Source organism: Mus pahari, chromosome 1 (assembly GCF_900095145.1).
Source record: "Mus pahari chromosome 1, PAHARI_EIJ_v1.1, whole genome shotgun sequence".
Taxonomy (NCBI): domain Eukaryota; kingdom Metazoa; phylum Chordata; class Mammalia; order Rodentia; family Muridae; genus Mus; species Mus pahari.
The window spans coordinates 136,986,962-137,010,694 of NC_034590.1; the positions used below are offsets into that span (position 1 = coordinate 136,986,962).

General features: G+C 44.7%; 1 protein-coding gene across 7 annotated transcripts in view; it reads left to right on the forward strand.

The window, feature by feature from the left end:
* The window catches only part of Kank1 (KN motif and ankyrin repeat domains 1), a 190,125-nt gene that overhangs the window by 69,837 nt on the left and 96,555 nt on the right, over positions 1-23,733 (forward strand). For 6 of the 7 annotated variants that reach the window (XM_021195604.1, XM_021195613.1, XM_029536851.1 and 3 more), the window contains one exon: positions 5,482-5,609. The exons of the other annotated variant lie outside the window; for it this stretch is intronic. The gene's annotated coding sequence lies outside the window, so the exon portion shown is untranslated. The remainder of the gene's footprint in view (positions 1-5,481; positions 5,610-23,733) is intronic. 7 annotated transcript variants of the gene reach the window in all.

Genomic DNA, 23,733 nt, shown 5'->3' on the forward strand with positions numbered 1-23,733 from the left:
TCTTGCAGGGTCACACAGCCGATTCCCTTGCTCTCGGGCTTCAGCAAAGAGCTGTGAGTGCCGTCAGGTTTAGTTATCAACTGCTCGCTTTTGTCCTAATTTCAGATCCTTCCTTGCCCATAGCACAGCCGGCGCAGTGCAAAATAGACATTTGGGTTGATAATTAGGACTACGTGGGAAGGACATGTAGGATACCAAAGCCTATACCTGGTATTGATAGAACAGTGATTGCCATAGAGTTCTGTGAAGCCCTTGGCATCTAGAGTTGTAGCACAGGCTGTACATAAAATATTTATACATCATAGCATGCTTCACCTTTGACAAAAGGGCTCAGGTATGCACTGTTACTACGGACATCGCTAACGTCACTAACGGATAAGCCACTCAAGGACCTTTGGAAGAAAGGAAAGCGTTTACTGATAGAGCAGCCTTGGTTTCCAGCCACAAATAGTTTAACTTTCATAGAACGCAGTGATCCTTAAGGATCAAGGAACATAGAGGGAGAGAAGTGAGTTTACTGGAGACGGTGTTTACTAGAGACGCTCAACAGAGTGCACGGAGCTAGGAGCTGTCTGAAGCTGGTGGAAGGGGTGTGCTTAGCCTCTGGGATTACAGCTGAGAAAGCAAAGTCACAGCCGAGAAGAGTCTTAAGAATCAGTAGGTATATGACTTGGTGTTTGTGTGTGTGTGTGCATAAAATAAAGCTAGAGGTCAGTGTCTGGTGGCGGGGTTGGCTGCTTCGTCGTCGTCGTCGTCGTCGTCGTCGTCGTCGTCGTCGTCCTCCTCCTCCTCCTCCTCCTCCTCCTCCTTCTTCCTCTTCCTCTTCCTCTTCCCCCTCCTTCTCCCTTCCTCCTCCTTCTTCCTCCTTCCTCCTCTTCCTCCAACATACTCTTTTATTGAACCATCTTAGCAGGGAGTCCCAAGGATCCACCTGTCTCCACCTCACCTTCAAGCAGTGGGGTTCCACACATGTGCTGTCTGTCACACACGCCCTGCTTTTGCACAGGTGCCAGGCATTTGAGCTCAGATCCTCATGCTTGTGTAGCAAGCACTTAGTAAGCCAGTATCCCCGACCTTACACGGCTTGTGTGTATCTATCATTCTATTGGGTGTTTGTCTGTAAAAGCAGAGAGTGGCTGCCTAACAGCTTCATCGAGGGCTGGATGCTGAGTCGCTGTTGATGGTTGGTAGGGGGGTCTTGTTTGTTCATTTGTTTCTATGAACATGACTTTGACCCACATCAAAGGTCAGAGGACCTTTGGAAGAAGAGAAAGCATCTGTTGTTGAGTAAATTACCTTGATTTTCTGTGCCTTTTGCAGTAGGCCAGTAAAGTAGAGGTTCCTCTTCTGGAAAACCATAAGCTGGGGAAACTACCAGCCAGGCGAATGTCACATGCTCATATCCTTCTATAGGAAAGACTCCTGAGACCCACACCAGGATCCTTTCTGAGACTCAGAGACTTCAGTAGATTCTGCTTCAGGGAACCAAAGGTTTCCAATCAATGTACAGTCAGGGGACCAAGTGGATAATGATATAATGAGATTAGGTAAATCCATTTGGGGAACACTCAGGTAGAAAATAAACAAAGGGCATGGATAAGAAATCTAAGATAAGGGCTGAAGAGATGGCTCAGTAGTTAAGAGCACTGACTGCTCTTCCAGAGGTCCTGAGTTCAAATCCAGGCAGCCACATGGTGGCTCATAGCCATCCATCATGAGCTCTGATGCCCTCTTCCGGGGTATCTGAAGACAGCTACAGTGTATTTACATATAATAAATATTTTTTTAAAAAAAGAAATCTAAGATAAAATAAACATACTGAGTTTGAAGTGACTATAGGATATACATAATGCATATTTTGTTTGTTTTTCAGACAGACTTTGTGTGCGTGCATGCATGTGTGTGTGTGTGTGTGTGTGTGTGTGTGTTAGCCCTGGCCGGCCCTGGAACTCACGTTATAAATCAGGCTGGCCTTGAACTCATATCTACTTATGTCTGCCTCCTGAGTGCTGAGATTAAAGGTGTGTGTCATCACGTGTGGCCAGAATATAATATTGAGAAATAAATACTACCCTAGTATTAGAGGGGTATGGGAGAGTGGATTTGACATTCTCATGGGCAGGTCTTCACAGTATCAGCACTTTATGTTTCACAGGACTGGCCTGTCACCTTTTCTAGAAAAATAACTAGTGACATGGGAAAGGGTATCTCATAAGACATTGTTTTACAATCAAAGCTTAGAGGAAATTATTTCAGTGGGTTAAAGGAGTTTAAAAATGAAATCTCACGAAGTCACTAAAATAAAGGTGTAGAAAACTATTAAATGACACAGTGCTTTCACAAAAATAAATGGGGAAAGCCAGTTACAATAATACCAGATCATTCCTGTTTGGGTATTATGTTTATACATTACCCTGCATATATGCCAAAGTGGAAGGGGAGTCAATAAGATGCTTGCCAATGCACTTAAAAGCTTCAGTCTTGAATTTTCTAAACCTACAGTTGAGAACAAACAGTACTTTAAAAGATGAAACATGTTACTTTTAAAATAATTGAGCATTAACTATATAAATTACCCAACACGGTGCTGCCGGTTTGTGATCTTTTTTTTTTTTTTTTTTTAATTTATCTGTGTGAGTAGCCATCGTGTTCCTGAAGCAGCCGGCTGCATGCCAGCTCTCCAGGGTTGACAGAATGTTGAATGGTTCTGTAAGACTTCGTAAGGAGACAAAAACCAGGCAAGCAGGGCGGTGTCGGCAGAGCAGGCAACCCTTCCTGTCAGACTCTGAGAGGAGAGATGAGGGGGCAGGAACAGGACAGGCGTATGTGCTGTGGCAGCTTGGGACTGAGGTGTCTCCAGCTGCTGCTGGCATCATTTCAGGAGCTGCTGGTGGAAACTTCGGGAGCCAGGAGCCGGCTGGAGGAAGTAGTGTGTCCCTGGGGAAGGTCATCACGCACCATGCTGCATCCTGCTAGCTCTCTCTGACTCCTGGCCCACCATGATGAAAACTTAGCTGCTCTACCCTCTGAAACCATCCATCCAAACAAGCCCTTCCTCTGCGTTAGGATTTCTCACAGAGACAGGAATGAAACGGAAGAATTCAGGTGGTTTTTATTATTATTATTATTAGAATGTTAGGTCAGGCAGAGTCTTTGAAAGTGACTGGCAGTCAACCTTAGAGTTCTTGACAGGCAAGTCTGCTGTTTCCATTTGCCCTCCTGGTTTCTCCGCCCCACCCCACCCCCGCCCCCTCCCCGTGTCAGCCATATTGGAAACTGCATCTGGGAGCCGTCGTCTGCTGTTTCCTATTTCTCAGGGCCGAGACTGGGGCCTCCTGTGAGTTTCCAAGACACCACGCTCATCTCTTTGCACTTGTGCGCCCCTCCTGTTGGCATGCCCCTCTCTCTTGTCTTTGTAATGGCTCCACTTCTTCTCCATCAGACGCTCTTCCTGCATTTCTGGCCACGTCCCTGCATCTCCCACTCATCGCCCGTCAAGACCTTCTTCCTTCAGTTCTTTATCCATCATCTTTGGGATAAAATTATAGAAACCCATCATCTTTTTCCCATGACAAGTTATTGGCGATGCTGCGGAGAGCTTGGTTTGAAGAAATAGGACAATGTTCACTTGGGTGTGAGATCCAACAGATCCGTGAGGAGATCCTTAGACTGAATGGTCAATGAGTGGTACCCATCCTTTTGACATTTGCTTCTCAGTGTCTTCTACAAGTGTGCTGAGCCATGTTCATATGTGTCCCGGGACCTATGTGTCCCAGCAGGTTAGATGTGCCTGGTACTCAATGGTGACTGAACCTGACAAACAGAAGATTATACGTAGCTAGGTAATTCTATATTTTAAAGTGCACATATATTGTGGGTGAATCAAATCCAGGTAAATATATCTCCTCAAGCATTTATTATTTCTTTATGGTGAAACCTTTCAAAATCCTTTTAGTAAAGGAGACCTTTAGTAAAGGCCTGTTGACCTCAAAGAGTACGACTGGCAGAGCTGATCCAGAGGAGAATTGACTTATAAAAATTCCAATACCATCTACACCGAAGGAAAACTTATTCCGAATCATCTCCTCCCAGCTGGACAGTTAAACTGGATACATAATGCCATATCGGGCAGGTGTGTTAGATGGTGTGTGAGTGTTAAGGTATAAGAATGACAAGCATTGCTGGCACTGGGAACCCAAGCCTGTACCCCACAAGGGGACGTGATAGTTACATAGGAAGGTGTAGGAACACATGGCAAGCCTGTACCCCACAAGGGGACATGGCTTTCTCTAGCCAGACTAGTCTCACTGGAGTGGAAGGAACTTCTACCAATGCATCACATTGGTAGAAGACCGTGGGTGAACTGGAAGCCAGTAGAGGAGTTTATATTTGGCAGAAGACAAAAATCTTTAACACTAAGGATTTGAGTTGAAGAGGACTTGGGGCGTTTTAAGGTCACAGAGCCTTGGGGTTGGTGGTGGTCTGTAAGGTGGGATGGGGCTGGCTAGTGATGTTGCGTGCCAACAGCACTAGGATCTGTGAGATGCAAGGGTGTGCTGTTATTGTTTAACGGATTTCACAGCGGCATCCAGGTTGTCTCATCCTATTTATAGCAGAGCCAAGGTTTATGCCAGAACAGATAACCTGGTTGCACTCTGCACGGTGGAGGGGGATGCGAGTCATACCCAGGGAGCCTCTGAATTCATGGCACCACGAAGGTGTGAAAGCTGGCATCGGATCTTGATTGCTTAGTCGAGAAAAGCAAGAACTCAGGGACAAGGGCGAGCGATCTGTTCAAGGTTGTGCAGGTAATAGGATGAAAGCAGGTCTCTATACAAGAGAGCCGACTGGTGGCAATCTATCGGAGGAATCCAGGCTACTGGTTGTTAAGGAGTCATAGATGGCGCTGGAGAGATGGCTCAGCGGTTAAGAGCACTGACTGCTTTTCCAAAGGTCCCGAGTTCAATTTCCAGCAACCACATGGTGTCTCACAACCATCTGTATGAGATCCAGTGCCCTCTTCTGATGTGTCTAATGACAGCTTATTTATGTACTCACATAAATAAGTAAACCTTTAAAAAAAAAAGTCTTAGACACATGCATTATGCTGGTGGATTTAGTAAGACACATGAAAAAAGAAGTTCTTATATCTTACATATCAGATATGTAAGATATATCACATATATATGCTATGATAATATGAGAACTGAGGATGAAAGGTAACTAGGGGCCCAGCCCTTGTCTTTGAAAGAGTGAAGGTAATTCACCATAAGCGGGCCAGCTAGCTTCTACCTAGAGCTGAGAGACTGGTTTTTGCAGTTTCTCAGTTCTTTCCTGATCCTGCCCCCAGCAGGAAAGAGGTTGCGGTTTGGTTTCTGAAACAGTGCTGACCCTGGTCATTGACTCCCCAGTCTGTCGGTCTGAACTGAGAAGGGAGATGGCTCTGACACCCTTCCCTCAATGAGATCTCTTTCCTCTCAGAATGACTGTGGTCATCTTGGACGGACTGCCAAGCTACTGAATTACATCCATCTTCTGACCACACTGCAAAAGTTGTCTATGGAATTGAAATGTTTATTGCAGTAACCTCTGACCTTACGTGATTTAAGGTAAGGTTATACTTTCTTCTCTTATAACCATCACAGAGTTGTCATGTTCGTCCTCTATAACTTTGCTTTTTACAGACATTAATCCATTCCCCTCCATCGTTTTTTTTTTTTAATGTTCTAATATTCCATTCAGAATTCTCTTAATCTGAAAATGTATAAGAGTGCAGAAAATATTTTTATAGGATGAAATACGGGCAGCCTATTTGACGCTGAAGAATGAAGGTGAAATGTATTATTCCTCAGATTAAATCAATAAAATACTCCATTTCCATAAATACGGTATGCAGAGACCTGCTTAATACGGGAAAGAATTTATTAGGTCAAGAGGAGTATTATTGAGACTACTCGAAATAAATGGAAATGTTTAAATATTAATATATTGCTGGTTTAAAAATTCAAATGACAAAAGTAAAAATACAGGGAATTTAAGAGAAAAATATTATCCCTCTTGCAGAGATGCTAACATTTCACTGAGTTATTTTCCCAGTTTATGGAGTGTGTGTGGCTCAGTTACTAGATTGGTCTAGAAATGATTGACATTTACTACAGCCTTGCCCTATTCTTTGGCTCCGTATCATCCCCTTTGTAGGCGTTAAATTATTGACTCCTTTAAAGATTATTTATTTTTCCTTTATTATTGTTTATATATGAGTGTGTGTGTGTGTGTATCTGTCTGTCTGTCTGTCTGTCTGTCTGTCTGTGTGCATGCATGCATGTGCACAAAGGTCAGAGGACAGCGTTCAGGGCTGGGTCCTCTCCTTCCTTCCACTGTGGATTGTGGGCACTGATCTCAGGCCATCAGGATTGCAAGCGAGCACTTCTACCTGCAGAGCCATCTTCCCAGCCTGCCTGTTTATTAACTTAACGATGCTGTTAGGTCAGCACCTCCGTCATCATTTGCCTCTAAGAAAACCGAGGCTCTGGGAAATTAAGTGACTGACAAGTCCAAGCTTGTAACCCTTGTAAACTTGGACTCCTGAGATGATAAACCCCACTACTAGGCTATTCCACACACTTCAACAACATGTTAATTAATCCCCTTTCCACACCATTTTACATGGCTGCATTTAATACTCAGTCTCTCAACCCTGGCCTTCCCTTGTCTGTACACATCACTTCTTTCTATGATCTTAGAAGCTTCATTACTGGATTATTTGTTGAACACATGCACGGTCATTTCTATAGGATGAATTGCGACCATGGGGTTGGTGGGACCGTCTTCTAGTTGCTTTTCAGAAAGTTTTGCCTGGGAAGCTCCTGAGCTTCAGGATAGAGAAGTCGCCGGTGATGCCCAGCAACGCTTGAGAGTTGCAATTTGAACAGCATTGTCTATTTTTTAGAGATCCCAGTGGTTCTTGTGTGTATATCCCCTCCCGCCCAGTATTTAACAGACTGTCACCTCTGCACTGTTGTCACTAGTAGAACTATAGGACAGCAGTGCATGAGGGTGAAGGAAGTAGACTCTAGAGTAAGATGCCTGTGTTTAGTCTGCCTCAGTTTCCCTGTCTGCACAATGTAAATAAATAGCAGTAAGCCCTCCCTTGTAGAGCACTTTAGGACGGTGCCTTACTTGATACATGCTCAATAATCGTCTACTACAGCTGCTTTCTAGAACTACATGTAAGTGCATGCTCACACAGTTTTAAAAAAAAAAATGCTATGCTTGTTCTGAATGAAATGTGATTGTTACCCAATCAGTAATTCACAGTAGAAACTAAACTGCTGACAGTGTCGTACAGTTAGCATTAGCTGCGATGAGCTGAAGCTCACACACAACCATCCCTGCCGCCGTCAGTGCAGAGAGTTTAAGTATAATGGCAGAGCAGAAACAGGGATAACCGGGCTGTTGGAGACAGACAGGCATGTGCAAGCATGCACAGGTGCACACACACACACACACACACACACACACACACACACTTGTTTGATCCTCACTGCATACCTGTGAGGGAGGTGAGCAGCTGTTGTTATTGACCTGATTTTTACAGGGGAGGAAACTGACTTGGAGGATTGTTTTGCTCACTGCATGTCACCGAATGGTCCGTGATGTAGCTTTTGGGTCCTTAATCCTCATTCTTGATGTTCCACACATAAAGATAAGCCACAGAGTACTGGGTGGGGAGGGCCAGGGCCCAAGAAGCCATGTTAATGAGGAAGGAGAGCGCCAGCCTGACAAGTGATTCTCTGGGTTGGATTCAGGTTGCCAGCCTTGTTGGGAAGGCGCCTTTGCCTTCCGAGCCGTGCTTCTGAGTGACTTTGAACCCCGAGTCCTCCTGGCTTCATCTCCTGAGTGCCAGGATGACAGTTGTGTGTCACAACCAGCATATGTAACACTGGGGCTCAGACCCAGGGCTTCATGCGTTTTCACGCATGTGGCACAAAGGCTCTACCGACAAAGCCGAATCCCTATTTGTCACTGTTCTGTTGCTGTGAAGAAACGCCATGACCATGGCAACTTGTATAAATCATTCAATTGGGGGCTTGCGTTCAGTTTCAGAGGTCCGGGCCATTGTCATCATGGCGGGAGCATGGCAGCATGTTGGAGCAGTAATTGAGAACTGTATCCTAATCCATAAAAGACTGGCCTGGCATGGGCGCTTGAAACTTCAAAGCCCAACCCCAATGACTCATTTCCTCCAACAAGGCCACACCTACTCCAATAAGGCTACAGCTATATGAGTCGAAGGGGGCCGTTCTTGTTCAAACCACCTCAATCCCCGTGCCCTACTTTAAAAATAGATAGATAATGTATATATTTATGTAGTTTAGTGTAGAATTGTAGTATATATAGATATGATAATGATCAGATGTGGGGATTGGTAATAGTGTCTCAATCACTTGTTGTGTATCAGGAACTCTAAAAGTTCACTTTTTAAAAACGTGTAGGTGTGTGTGTGTGTGTGTGTGTGTGTGTGTGTGTGTGTGATGTGTTTGTGTGTATGGTACGTGTGTGTGTGTGTGTGGTGTGTGTGTGTGGTGTGTGATGTGTTTGTGTGTGTGGTGTGTTTGTGTGTATGGTGTGTNTGTGTGTGTGTGTGTGGCACGTGTTTGTGTGTTCAGATGTATGTACTGTCAACCTGTCTAAGGCTGCTACCCTTTAGTCCAGTTTCTCACTGTATGGCGACCCCCCAACCATAAAGTTATCCAGTTGCTACTCCATAACTGTAATCTTGCTACTGTTGTGAATTATAATCTGCGACCCCTGGGGTTACAACCCATAGGTTGAGAACCACTGTAATAGTATACCATGTTTTTATTTCCTGATGGTTGATTTTTTTTCTTTTCTTGAAGATTTGGCTTTTTGGGTTTTGTTCATGTGTTTGTTTGCAAGAGTGTCTCACTGTAGCCAGGTGCCCTCAAAATTGTAGTCATTGTCGACCATTAAGAAGAGTATGTATTGACTGGAGAAAAGGTAGAACAGAGCAGTGCCCGTGTCATCGGTGCTGGGGAGAGCGCTCAGTAGCGTGTTTGTCAAGCTCGCTGGCCTGCCTGGGTCCATCTCCACACCACAAGAGAAAGCAGTGTGATCCTAACTGTCACATCACTGGACTGCCGGGGTTGGGCCGTGTGTGCTAACGCAGAGTTTAAAGACAAAAACACCCCTGCTTTTATCAGTTGAGAAAGTGACTTTGTAGTTATCAAAGGTGATTGAGAAGTTGATTTTAGAAGTGTACTTTACTTATCAAGCCCCTTTGGGTGTGTTTGTTAACATAACCGTCCGTCCTTCTAACTGTACGTTTGAGACCATTCTAAGTGTTTCCTTACTGTAAAATCACTCTGGGTTACTTGGAAGGCTAAACCAGTTTATAGTCCTTCTGACACTATATAAGAGGTCTCAGTTCCCATAACTGCCTTACCATGGGAGCAAACCACTTTTTTTGAGACAGGGTTTCTCTGTGTAGCCCTGGCTGTCCTGGAACTCACTTTGTAGACCAGGCTGGCCTCGAACTCAGAAATCTGCCTCCCTCTGCCTCCCATGTGCTGGGATTAAAGGCGTGCGCCACCACTGCCTGGCAGAAAACCACATTTGAAATGTAGTAAGAGGGCAGGAGAGATGGTTGAAGCGTGTAGAGGCGGCAGCTGCCTAGCCTCATGACTTAAGTTCTATCCCCGAGGCCTGTATGGTGGAAGGAGAGAACTGACTCCCACAGCGTCTTCTGACAGTCACATGTGCGACACGGCGCCTGCAAATACCACCTCCATCCTCACACGCAATAAACGAAGGTTTTACACAGTGGGGTCGGGGGTCGGGGCTGATACGGCTCAGCAGGTGGCACCTGCTGCCAGGCCTGATGGTCTGTGTTCCCTCCCCGGGGCCACAATTAAAAGAGGAGAACCATCCCCTGCAAGTTCTGACCATCACGCAGGCTCTGATATCCACACATGCACCACACCACACATACACCCCTCCCAAGAAATGCATGACATTAAAGCAATAACAAAGAAACACATGGAGTTCCTTATGGGCATAGGAACTCATTCTTATGTATGCATTTCTGTTTGTTCTTTTGTAGATTTTTCTATTCAGGCTCATTTTGCTAGAGAAATGGCTCTTTTTGGGTTTTGTTTCTATTTTACCAGAATTCTAAAATTCTTACTGTAGAATTATTAGTCTTTTTTTTTTTCTTTTCTTTTTTTTTTTTTTGGCCTTGAATCATGCTTGGTGCTATTGACTGTGTGTAAACATTTAGACAGTGGAGTCTTTATGTTCCTTTATCGATGCTGCATAGACTCACTTGGAAGCAGGAATGCTGTCGTCCTCGCACTGATGCCTGTAATTCTTTCAGGTGTGGTCCCTCGTGGCACACCCCTGCCTGATCCCATCCTGGCATTCTCTTCATCAAGGCCTGCAGGGTAGGGCCTGCTCTGGCTGTGTCTGTTCTCCATCCCCACCTCTTGCCATCGTGTACACTGTGTTCTGGTGCTTGGCTACCTCTCCGTGTGGGGGAACATGCCAACTTCTTTCTGCCTCTAGGGTTCTGTGGGTGCTCTTCATTTGGCTGGAATGTTCATGTATATCAAACACACACACACACACACACACACACCACACTCACACAGACTCACAGAGACATATACACAGTGTGGAGACACACATACACATATGGAGACACACACACAGAAACACACACACATGCTAGAACTCACATACCAATGGACATGCACACCTCTTGCAGCCCAGTACTCAGAGAGGCAATTCTAGAATGAAGACTCTAGATCCTGGTGTTTGGGGGGGTCATTGGGCTTCTTGTTCATTAGTTTCTTAAACTTCCTGGCTTGTGGCTCTGGACTCATCTTCATAATAGTGCATAAGATTAAGTAGGTCAATTTATGCAAAGCTCTCTCAGAAACCTGCCCTGGCACAGAAGTGTTCCCAGTCCTGCCTTGTAGGCTCTAGCTTAGATGTCCCGAGAGCATCCTCCTAACGGGCTGATCATTCCCTGCAAAATTCTCTTACTTCAGGTCTTGCCTTTTTCCCCTTTGAGCGCTTACCAGCGTGCAATAACTTTTTGATTTACTTTTCCCCGTAAGTCTTGTGGGTAGGGGTTGTGTCTATAACAGGGTGTCGAATAGTTCATTGATTGCATTTAGAAGACATGAACCGGAACAATATCTCAGCCACCAGGCTGCATGGAAATTTACTTACATTTTTCTTATTGTTGTTTTATGACCTTGACATTTTAAATACATCCACTTGAACTTTAGCTTGAAATACTATTTGAGATCGACATTTTTCCCCCCAAACGAGCAGCCAAATACAATTCTTTTAACAGCCTCCAACCCAAACTGTATGCCCTTGGGGCCTCCAACACAAAACTGTATGTCCTTGGGGACTCTCGGTAATTTTGTTTCTTTTTCTCTGTGGGGTGGTCCTCTGTGTGGAAAGTAAACACAGAGGCTGTTCCTAGACTTGAGCCAAATTCCTGGTGAGTGTGCTGGTTGGGTGCCAGGAAAGATGATCCTGAGGTCATCCTCAGGGCCCTGCTTCTAAGGAGAAAGGAAGTGGTACTGTCTTAGGGAACGATGCCGTCAACTCAATAGCCAGTGCTTCTAAGTGTGCTAGGTGTTTAAGGCAAGTCTTGTTTCGGGAAATCCCGTCTACTTGCTTGGAAATCACTGGACCTGGAAAATGTTGGCACTCTGGTATCTAAAGGCCTTTTCCGAACCCAATCTTGGCTCTGGATGTAGGACACGGTTACCGTCATGTTAAGGCTTGGTATTAGCCCTAGTATTAGGACTTGGTAGTTCAGAAAAATATTAGTCATTATTCTCTATCATATTTTAGCTTTTTCAAAATTAATGGCAAAAGTAATGCACATTCATACACTCAGTAAAACAGGTACAGAAACCAAGGTTTGAGAGTTGGCGTCACCAAAGGTGAAGGTGCTCATGCAAAGGTCCTAGGTTCAATTCCTAGCACCCACATAGTGGCTCACAACTGTCTAGAATTCTAGTCCTAGGGAACTGAATTCTCTCTTCTGTGGTGCATATACATATATTCAGGCAAAATACCCATACAGATAAAATAATAAAAATCTAAATATCTTTAAAAAAGAAAATGCACATGAGTATCCTATCTCCTGATCTCCCTCTGCAGTAACCCTGCTGAATTTCTTGTTCTCTCTCTCTCTCTCTCTCTCTCTCTCTCTCTCTCTCAGCTATGCATTTGCAAGGCTTTCTGAACAGCATCAAAAATCTACTTTCTTGTACCCATCAATGGGTGGCTTTAATAACACTAGCTGCCTTTGTTTCTTGGCTGGCAGCCTTCTAGAGAAGTCACCAGCGGATGCTTTCCCAGGCTTTGAAACACCAGACCCCACTTAGTCTCTGCGACCCACTGGAAGCAGCCTTGAGAGGCCAGACATGCTGGCACATTCCAGGATGTGGCATAATCTGATAATGATTTCTGTCTCACTACAGAGGAAGAAATGGAGATCGGGGCATTGTATAAACGGGAGAGACGTGGTCCCTTCTGAGTTTACGAGGCTGAAAATGTAGCCACAGTTTTCATTGGATTATGACAGAATAGTTTGAATCCCTAAGAAACAGCATGGCAAATGGGGCATAGTCGAGATGTACAGTTTTTCATGGTTGTGCTTCTTACAGATCCTCTGTGCCCACCTCCATTTGGTACTGGGAGGTGGAACCTAGTGTCTTCCGTATGCTACATCAGACCCAAGTGCTGACTTATCCCGCCCGTTTCTTCTGCTTGTTTCACCCCATGAGAAGAGAAGAGAAATTTGGGGTGGGCACGGGTGGTGGACGAAGCTGGCTCCTGGCTATGCCCTTCACACTGGCTCTAGAGAACATGCAGTCGACTAGCCTGGCTCTGATGGATGGCCCTCCGCCCTGAGAACTGTAGGGCTGCCTGTAAGTGATGGGGGCTCTGGGCTCAGGCAGAATTGCACATGTAGGGCTTTTCCACAGAGCCAACCACATCACGCTGGAGAAGTAAGTTTCATTGCTTAAGGGGACAATTTACGGCTAGGGCCTCATCTCCATGTTTTGGCTCTTTATGTTTTTCTGCCTCTTAATAAAATGGGAAGTCGCCAAGCAATTAAATAGTAATGTAGTTTTCAGGCAGGAAGTGGGAAAGGACTAACTAGGGGGAAAGGACTAACGTGATTGACAGAGGCTGGTAGGAGATTTACTTTGAGAATAACTCGTTCCTCAAAACTTTCTCCATTTTTTTTTTCCCCTGGGGAGGATTGTGGGGTAAATCATGGTCTCGGGGGATGGATGATTAAAAATGTAGGAGTTATGATTTCTTTTTGATTCTGCAAGTCTCTAAATCCTCTGCCATAACGCGGAATTTTCATTTCAAAGTGTGAGGCAGTGTGCCTGGGATTAGAGTGAATGCAAGGCACGATTAAATTGTTAATTAGCTGAGATTGTTTGTATTTTGTGGGGCGTTTTAAAAGATGAAGTGAGGGAGAGAACCCAGGGGTTTTGCTCTCTGAGAGTAGATCCATAACTGTAGACCTCCTAAAATATTCAACACTGGGTGAGGTTTCTGTAGTTTCTAGAATGTTTAAAAATAACATTAGTAATTTTCCATGCTGTTAGTGTATTTATAACTTTATCTAATGCAATAACTCAGGAGCCTGGTTCATCTCTCAGAGATCCCCCTTCTCTCATTTTCGTATCTGATAAAGCAATGACTCACAACATCTTTCTTTAGTGCCGTACTATAACGGTGCAGAAAGTCAGATCCAAGTGTGCGGTGGTCATAGCAGTAACTGCTGCTTGTTTTTCACGGAACTTGGAGAAATTCTCCCTAGACCCCCACCTCATGGTGGCTGTCAGGGACCAGGGACACGGTGAACCCCGGATCCAACATGGCACTGATGGAAAGTGGGAGGGGTGTGGAGACTGGAAGCAGGAGTGTCTGCACCTCTCATTTCCTTCCCCCGCATAACCTGCAGCATTAGGAATTTTTAATGATGCTTAAAATGAGACAGGCTTGGTTTTTTTTGTTTTTGTTTTTGTTTTATGTATGTGAGTACACTGCCACTCTCTTCAGACACACCAGAAGAGGACATTGGATCCCATTACAGNTGGTGGTGAGCCACCATGCGGTTGCTGGAAATTGAACTCAGGACTTTGAGAATAGCAGTCAGTACTCTTAACCACTGAGCCATCTCTCCAGCCTGAGACAAAGTTTTTAACAACTGAACATGAAATCTCAACAGTCCACATCCCATCCCATCACCCTTCCTCTACCACATCATAAAAAAATATTCGATTGAACCTCTCGCATTGATGCGAACCATGTCCCTCGAAGGAGTTGAGAGACTTTAAGGACCATGTCCATTGAAGGAGTTAAGAGATGGGGTTTTTTTGTTTGTTTGTTTGTTTGTTTGTTTTTTAAGATTTATTTATTTTATTTATATGAGTACACTGTAGCTCTCTTCAGACACACCAGAAGAGGGCATCAGATCCCATTACAGATGGTTGTGAGCCACCTTGTGGTGGCTGGGAATTAAACTTTAAGACCTAGAAGAGCAGCCAGTGCCCTTAACCACTGAGCCATCTCTCCAGCCCAAGGTAAGAGATTTTAAGATGCTTTTAAAACGGGGGCTCTTAGTGGAAGTTTCCTCCTCCCCTCCCCTATCTTCCCATCCCACATTTTAATAATCACATTGAAATGTGCCTGAAGTTTTAATAGTTGGTACCTGTTGACAAAGGAACTACTTTGCCTGACCTCTCAGAAAATAAGTGTTCTGGTGTGTGTCTCTCCTGGGGAGACTGGAGCTCTGAGATCCAAACTCACCTCGGTCAGCAGGGCAAGAGCCCCAGGAATAAACTGTCCTTCTCTTCCTGCCCTTCCTGGCGTGCTCCTGGAGAGGGCGCTCATGAGTTAACCCAGAGGTCAGGGAACTGTTTACTTACAGAACCGGATGAAGGGGGACCCGACCGTTTTTTTCTAGCAAATCGCAGTACCCTGATCTCCTAACCAAGGTCCTGTTCATGGACTTTGGAAGCAGCAGTTTCAGTTCAGTTTCTTACCAGAAAGGAGGAAGGACACAGAGCCTCTTTGATAGCTCATATATAGATCATGTTTGGAAAGACATGAACAGCCAGACCATGGCCTCTCAACCCCTAATACTGACCTCTTAAAACATTAAGATTTGTATTCTGTGAATGTGGGTGGTTTTCTTTTTTCTCAGACAGTGTCTTCTGTGTAGCCCAGACAAGTTCTGAATTTGTGATCTCCTTGCCTGAGCCTACCAAGTACTGGGAAACCAGGCCTGTTCCACCACACCTAGGTACTTAGAGTCTCTTCGGTTTGAGTTTTCTTTAATTTATAGCACAGTTTTACAGTCTTTAGTTTCCAGATCTGCTTCAAGCCAATTACCTTTAACAAGTATTTTACCCTTGTAGGAAGAACTAGCTGTCTTTTCTCACTTCTCCCTTCCTTTCCCTTTTGTCTCTTCTCCAGACACAGGGTCTCATGAGCTCACTCAGGTGACTTTTAGCTTGGCGTCCTCGAGTTCCATCTATGTTGTAACATGAGGACCTGGTAACTTTTTAAGACTGAATCCTACTTCACTGTAATGTGCGCTGCCCTTTGATGGACAGTAAGAAACCCCACCCCCCTTTAAAAATAAAGTATCCAATCACTTCTGGTCATAGATGCCTCCCACGGCTACCCAGGATCATCCCTCTGAGTAATTAAGTGCGAGAGAAAAGTTTATCTCGGTCCCTTTGTTCTCATACAGTGTGTGGACTTATCTAGTGATGTAGAGGAGAGTAGGTCTCTCAGGCATGTGGCTGGGCTGAGTGAACACGGTGGTTTTGCTGCTCTGTGCTTCAGTGTTACGTGAGGAAGCAGCTGCAGCACATACCTGATGCTACATGATCCTCTCCCTAGCCCTTCCCACGCCCCACCACACTCACAACGCACCACTTTTATAATCGTGCCACCCATTTCTGGCAGTCACCCTTAAAGAGCGTAGGGTCTTATGCCAAAAGATCTGCTGTTTGTTGGCAAGTTCTGCGAATACCCATCTTTTGAGGTTAGCCATTTGCTTACTTGCTCTGAGGTTAAAGCTTGGGCTTGATTCCGTGTTCTCTGAGATGCATTTCTGTTCCTGTGATGGCATAGGCTGAACAGAAAGAAACCCAGAGCAAAAAAAGGACATATTTCAGTGAACAATTCAAGGTTATAGACCACCATTGTGGAAAAGTCTAGGCAAGAAGGTCTAATAGCTAGTCACATCTAGCTGGGGAAGAATGAGTGCATGCATGCTTGCTTGCTTGTACGCTCTTGCACGGTGCAGAATTCCCTTCCTAGGGAATGGTGCTACCCACACTGGACTGGATTATCCCACAAAAATTAAGACAATCCTCCACAGGCTGAGCCACTGTAGACAAGCCTTCCTTGAGACTCTTCCCAGGTGATGCTAAGTCGTGTCAGGTTGACAACAGCTAGCCCTCATGACAGGTGCTAACTGAAAGGAAGCCAGACCATGCTTTGCTTCCAGGAGGATCACTATGATGTGTGTGAAACCCAGGTTGTAAACCTTAGTTTACCTTTCTTTGATTAACCAAAATAAGCTCAGGAAGATGCTTTTGTACAGTGTCCCAAGAAGGATGCTTGGAGGACAAGAAGAGGAAGAGGGTCTGTGCTTGTTCTCCTCTCTGTTTGCCAAAAGCTTGTTTTGAGGGTTGGAGACATGGCTCAGGGTGTGGCCTGCTCTCACGGAGAACCCCAAGGGTTCACACTTGTTGTGCTTAGAGTTGGGGGTGGGAGGCCTGGAGAGATGGCTCAGGGCATTTGGTGCTCTATCAAAGGATCAAATTCAGGTCCCAGCACCCATAACGTGTGTGAGTGTGTGTGTGTGTGTGTGTGTGTGTGTGTGTGTGTATACGTATATGTAATTTCAGCTTAAAGGGATCCAGTTTCCACTTCTGGTCCTCATGGGCACTGGCAAACACTTTTATAAAAGTGTGCACATAAACACACATACACACACACACACACACACACACACACACACAAAATTGGCAAAGACCAGGGGTATCTGAAGAACTCCTATTTGCTGAGACATCTCTCCAGCCCCAAATAGCACCCCCCAACCCCTTTTTATAGAATATAAGACTGAACACTTGAAACTAAATGCCAGGTTATTTTTGTTTGCTGAATGCACCTCTGAGCATGCCCATCTATATAATGACCGTGTACAGATTATTTATCCCAGGAAGTTCTTGTTGTTGAATAAACAAACTTGAAGAAATGGCCAGTTTAGTAAGGAGTGGGTAGTCCTTGTTGGGTGATTTTGTTTGTATTGGTTTTGTTTGGGTGGTAGCACTTGCTATCTTAACCCACAACATAAGGTGACTAGGAAATGAACTAGAAAGGAAAAGCTTGCTGTAGCAGAGCCAAGGCACCTTACAATCTTAGGGGAATTCGCCTACGTAGAACACACTGGAGACAGCCTCACTGGGGTAGAGTGCATCCTTAGAAAAGATTTCTCTGGTCATAAGAAGCCCCTTGCTTTAGAATCCTTTAGTTTAGTGAGGAATGCAGGAAGAGGGAGAGAGGGTGAATTCTGCTTTTTTGAAGATACTGCCAGAGAAGACCCCAGGTAATCAATGGGCAGGGAGAAGACAGGACGAGCCCTTCTCCTGCACCCCTCTTCCCTTTTGTGTCCTTCCTTGTCAGTGTATTTGATGCCCAAGGCTTGGCCTAACATTCTTCTCACTGGATCCCTTGGCCCAAACACCGGGAAGCTCAGAGCTCAGAGTTGATAGTTTTTTATATGACTTGTTCCGGTTTTAGGCCAGGGATAGAGTAGTGAACAATGTTTCTGAGTCTGATTTTTGTTTGTTTGTTTGTTTGTTTGTTTTGAGAATTAGGATAGAAGACAGCAGGCAGCACTACTTTAAAGTGCACGGGATGGTCATTAGTGTACCATGCCCATATCTGAGGTAGTGGAATGACCCCTGACTCTGGTAAATATCGGAGAACTTCAGGTGTATGTTATGTGATGCTGTGAACTCAGAATAGTTCATGCGGATCGACACCAAGTTCACTTAACACAAAATTGGAGTGTAAATGTGCATCAAGGAATTTAAAAAAACAACCAAGTCCATTGTTCACTGCGTGTGTGTGTGTGTGTGTGTGTGTGTGTGTGTGTTTCTTTAACCCAGCCATGTCTTGTCTAAGTGCTTCTGAAAGGGGACAGAAGTCACATTGAGGTCATTCATCAGCAACGGAAGGTTCTGTTGCATTGATGCGCTAGGCTATGTGCTGATGTTGGATCCTCTATCTGCTCCTAGGTTATCTCCATCATAGATAATTACTTAACAGATCCGAGGTTACCCCCATCATAGATACTTAACAGATCCGAGGTTACCCCATCATAGATACTTAGCAGATCCTAGGCTATCCCCATCATAGATAATTAACAGATCCTAGGCTATCCCCATCATAGATACTTAACAGATCCTAGGCTATCCCCATCATAGATACTTAGCAGATCTGAGGTTACCCCCATCATAGATACTTAGCAGATCCGAGGTTACCCCCATCATAGATACTTAACAGATCCGAGGTTACCCCCATCATAGATAATTACTTAACAGATCCGAGGTTATCCCCATCATAGATACTTAGTAGCTGGTTGAGGGAATCATCCTTCCATGTCAGTCTGTGAGCATGTGCCATGTGTGAGCCATGCATGACGTCTGTGCGGTGGGGTGACCCAAAGAAGAAACACAGCAGATGGTGGGAGGAACAAGACAACTGCTGTCACAGAAGGCTTTGGGGCCAGTAGCTTGGTTCTCTCTGATCGTAAAGAACAAGTATCCGGCAGGAGGGCAACTGTGGGAAGACTGAACTTCACACCCTGAGAAGGAAGTGATCCCGAGGTCCGTGATTGGTGTACACAAGGTCCAGCTGCTGAAGAGTCTTGAGCAGATTTTGTCAAGAAATATCCTGCTGCGTAAATGAGTGTTCTGTGTCCTGGGGAGCATATGAACTACATGTGTTTAATAAAATGTCCTGATGAGAAAGATTTCAGAGACCGGGGAGATGGCACAATGCTTAAGAGCCCTTCTGTGCCTGCATAGGATCCACATTCAGTTCCCAGCACATATGTTGTAGCTGAACAACTCTCTCAGTTCTGGGGATCCAACACCCTCTTCTGGCCTCCTTCAACACCAGGCACATAGTCATGCAGACAAACCATACGTACACACTGAAAATCAGTCAATCAATCAGTAAAATAAAGCCCTTCAATGGAGGCTTCTCTTGCTTGCTGAGCGCTTGATTTTCTCCTGACATTGTTTCTATGAAGGATGTTTAATTGAATTCTGAGTGAGGAGGATCAGAACCTTCGATGTAGGTACGGATCCCGCAAGCCTTTCTCCTTAGCTCTTCAGCTGATGAGAACCAGCATGATCCACACCATGGTAAAATCGTGGGTCTAAAAGCAGCAACATAGGGGCTGGAGAGATGGCTAAGCTGTTAGGAACACCTCTTCTTCGGGGGTGGGGGGGTGGGGGGTGGAGGGGGTGGAGGGGGGTCCGAAGCACTTACCACCCAGTTCACAACTAACTGCCTATAAAGCCAGATCCAAGGGGATAGATGCCCTCTTGTGGCCCCTATGGATACTGCACTCATATGTACAAACCCACATAGATAAAACTAAAAACTTAATTTTTTTTGAAAAGCATCATACTCAGAACGTTCTTTGTTTTGTTTTGTTTTGTTTTTTAAATCAGAATATACTAGTGCTACTGGAGGAAGAGGGGATCAGGAGAAAAATAAGGAAGGGAAGAGTTCTCTCCCCCTTCCTATGGACTTAGTGATCTAGGAGACCAAGCAGCTTAGCCCAGAAAGCCACTGTGTGTAGAATGGCATGAAAATGTGTAAGGAGGCAGTTGTCTGGAGAGAACTATTCTCTTTGGATGGGCAATGACAAGCATGGGCAGGAGAGTGACTTGGGGAGCTACATGCGCCATGGTGGAGGGGAACTCTGAGCTCATGCTGACACATGGTCCTGTGTTCTGAGTCCTTTAAAAGATGTGACTTTTTTTTTTTTTAAGGTAGAAGCCAGTGCGCTTATATGAGCTGTGGCTAATGAGAATCGAGTTAGCAAGCACCTTAATGCTTGTTCATGCACTCATCAGAACTGGATGAAGGACCTACTGTATGCCTGATGCTGTTCTTCTGTGGCGATAGCAGACCGTGGGGGGAGGGAAAAGAAATTGAGAGAAAGAGGGAGTGTTTGGGAGAATGCCAACGTTCTCAGGGAGATTGTGTTTGGTAAGGTTTGGATGAGATGATGTTGACTATAAAGTTAGTGTAAAAGCTAGGAGGGGCTGAGTAAGTTAGCTCACTCAGATCTTTAAGTGTTTTATAACCAGGGAAAATGTCTGGCACTCAACTTTGTATTTTATTAGTTTTTGTGGGGCATCCTTTAATATACAATCTCAGTGTAATGAGCGTGCACTCTAGCATACACACACACACACACACACACACACACACACACACACACACATCACTACACACACACACCCGTTTCTTTGCATGCTGTTGGGTGGTTTAGAGTAACCTTGAGATTATCTTTGTCTGTCCTCAGCCACTCCTGAATAGGTGACTGTGCTTACACACACAGACTCAGCTGGCGCTCTTCTGTCCTGGGCTTGTTGACTCTTGTGCAGAGTCTTGCTTTCCATACTGACCCAACACCAGCTGCATGTATATGTCGTGTGCTTTGCCCCAAGCTAGGGGAGCCGGACTGTCAGCTCACCCAGCCCAGAGGTGGAGTTCCAGAAAGATTTTTCTCTCAGATCTGGGAGGTCTGAAGATACTATGGTGGAGGAGAGGTTACAGAGCAACATGGCAAAGATGCCTAGGAGAGAGCCAAGAGGATGTGTGAAGTTCACTTGATCTAGAGAAGTGGTTCTCAACCTTCCTAATGCTGTGGCCCTTTAATACAGTTCTTTTGTAGTGACCTCCAGCCATAAAATTACCTTTGTTGTACTTCATAGCTGTAATTTTACTAATGTTATGAATTATAAATATTTACTATACAGGATATCTAATATGCCACACCTATGAAAAAGTCATTTGATCTCCAAAGGGGACACAACCCACAGGTTGAGAACTGCGGGTCTAGAAGCACCCTAAAAAACAAACAAAACAAAACAATAAATCCTTCCTCCTCCCGTGCCTGTTGCCCTTGGCTATCTGAAGCATCACACTGGAGGTTTTTCACGTGGAAATTTCTCTGTGTGATTATCCAGTACTATGGACTCTTAGAAGGATGGGGTAAAAGTTTCAAATTTATAACAAATATGACGTTATGTGGAGCTGGGGAGTTGGTAGAGTGCCTGCTGTATAGGCATGAAGACTTGAGTTCCAATCTATAGCACCATGTATTAAAAAAGAAAAAGCACCAGGCATGGTTGGGCATATTTGGCCAGGATAGTATTGCAGATAATCAAAGCACACACACACACACACACACACACACACACACACACACACACACACACTTACACTGTATGCACTCATGCACACACAGAGAAACTTTATGTGGTTTTTTTAAATGATATACCAATTCTTTTTAAGATTATTGATTTTATTTTATGTGTTTGAGTATTTTGCCTGCATGCACATGTATGTGCACCACGTGTGAGCCTGCTGGAATGGATCCCCTGGAACTGGAGTTACAGACAGTTGTGAGCTGCCTTGTAGGTGCTGGAAACTGAACCCAGACCATCTAGAGGAGCAACCAGTGCTCTTAACCACTGAGTCATTTCTCCAGCCCAACCGGTGTCTGTATATACTCTTAAAGACCTAAAAGACCTTTTAAAACATTCTATTGAGCTGGCGTAGTGGCGCACGCCTTTAATCTCAGCACTCGGGAGGCAGAGGCAGGCGATTTCTGAGTTCAAGGCCAGCCTGGTCTACAAAGTGAGTTCCAGGACAGCCAGAGCTATACAGAGAAACCCTGTCTCAAAAAATCAAAACAAAACAAAACAAAACAAAAACAAACCCCATTCTATTGGAGTTGGGCATGGCACTTTGTAGCTGTCATTCCAGCACTTGAGATGAAGAAGGAGAAGAATTATGAATTAGAGGCCAGCCTACGCTAGCCAGTGAGTCCAAGACCAGCCTGGGATACAAAGGAAGAACATGTGTCTGAGCAGAGCAACAAACTCCCTTTTATCTCTCTTGGCCAGTGTTATCTATAGAACAATGCAGTTGTTTCAGACCGTGTAAGAGGAAGATTGTACCAGAAAGCATTTTGATGGAGACCTTTCAAGTGGTTGAGGTTTAGCGGGGTGGACTGGCTCTACAGAGATATACAGCCTCTTACGCGGGCGGAGTGCGGCCATCAGTCAGGCAGATGCGGTCACCGGGTCTCCCATCAAGCCAATGGAATAAGCAGAACCCAAAACTTGCTCTTAAAGAGAACAAGTTGTCAGTTAGTAGGGTGTGCCTGATGAACCACACCTGAGAAGCTACCCAGAGGAAGCCAACTACTCATAGTTGAGCAGCCTCCACCCCAGTTGATGGTACAGATTGTATCCAAGGGAGGTGACCTAAGCCAGTGTTAGACCTTGAGTGGGATAAGGCAAGGGCGATAGGCATAATGGGTGCATTCATACACGCTGCCTCCGTACAGCCTGTTCTTGGATGGAAGCATGGGAAATAACACACAGGCGTGTACTCACGGATCCTCTCAGCACTCGGGTCACCGCCGGCCTCCTACTCTCCTTCCTGGCTGCCCACTGGGACTGGAGTGCCTATAAGGACATTGAAAATCCTCACGTACTGAGAACCAAAGGGAAGAAAACTTGACTCCTGACCTCTCGGAAAGATAAAGGGAGGGAGGAAAAGACCAAATGTCAGTTTCCTTCAACTAGTAAAGTGCACCTTGCTGTTAAACCTGTAATTGCGCCATCGGTTTAGCGATGGTGCTACAACATTTTAATTGAGAGAGCATCTGAAAGCCTACTGAGTTCTAAGTTAAATAGATTTGCTTGTGAATTCTTCGGGGATTCTTTAGCATTAATTGGCAGATACTACAGAACCACTGTAAATACATCCGGCAGCCATTGATCTACTCACAGTACATTTGGCCTTTTAATCCACGGTACCTCTCTCTCGTCTCCTTTACTGGATTTTTCATTACAACTCCAGCCTGTAAATTCTAGTTGAGTCAACTCTCAGTAAAGGGGAGCTAGCCTGATCAATAGCTTGGTTTGGAACTGCAGCAAAATTAATTTTCCACGGGCCACTGGCTAGCGGGTAGTTTATGTTTATTTGTTTAAGAAAGCAAAGTGTTTTCAAATGACCTATAAATTTTGCTATGCTAATATAACAAATATTCTCATTTATATATTTAGTATACATTTTGATGTGGTATAATTTTTATTTGGAGTATGGAATTTTCTTGAGGTGTTGGGTTTTTGGCTTATTTCTGGAACCTTAACCACTATGATAAGTAACATACAATTGCATCAACATATCATAATATATAGGCTGTTTTAATGATAAAAATGTAGACGGTGATTAATCTTTTGCTACATTAGATATCACTGAATGACGTCTTCTTGCCATAGTCATTTGTCCCCTTGGGATACATTCATAAAGCAT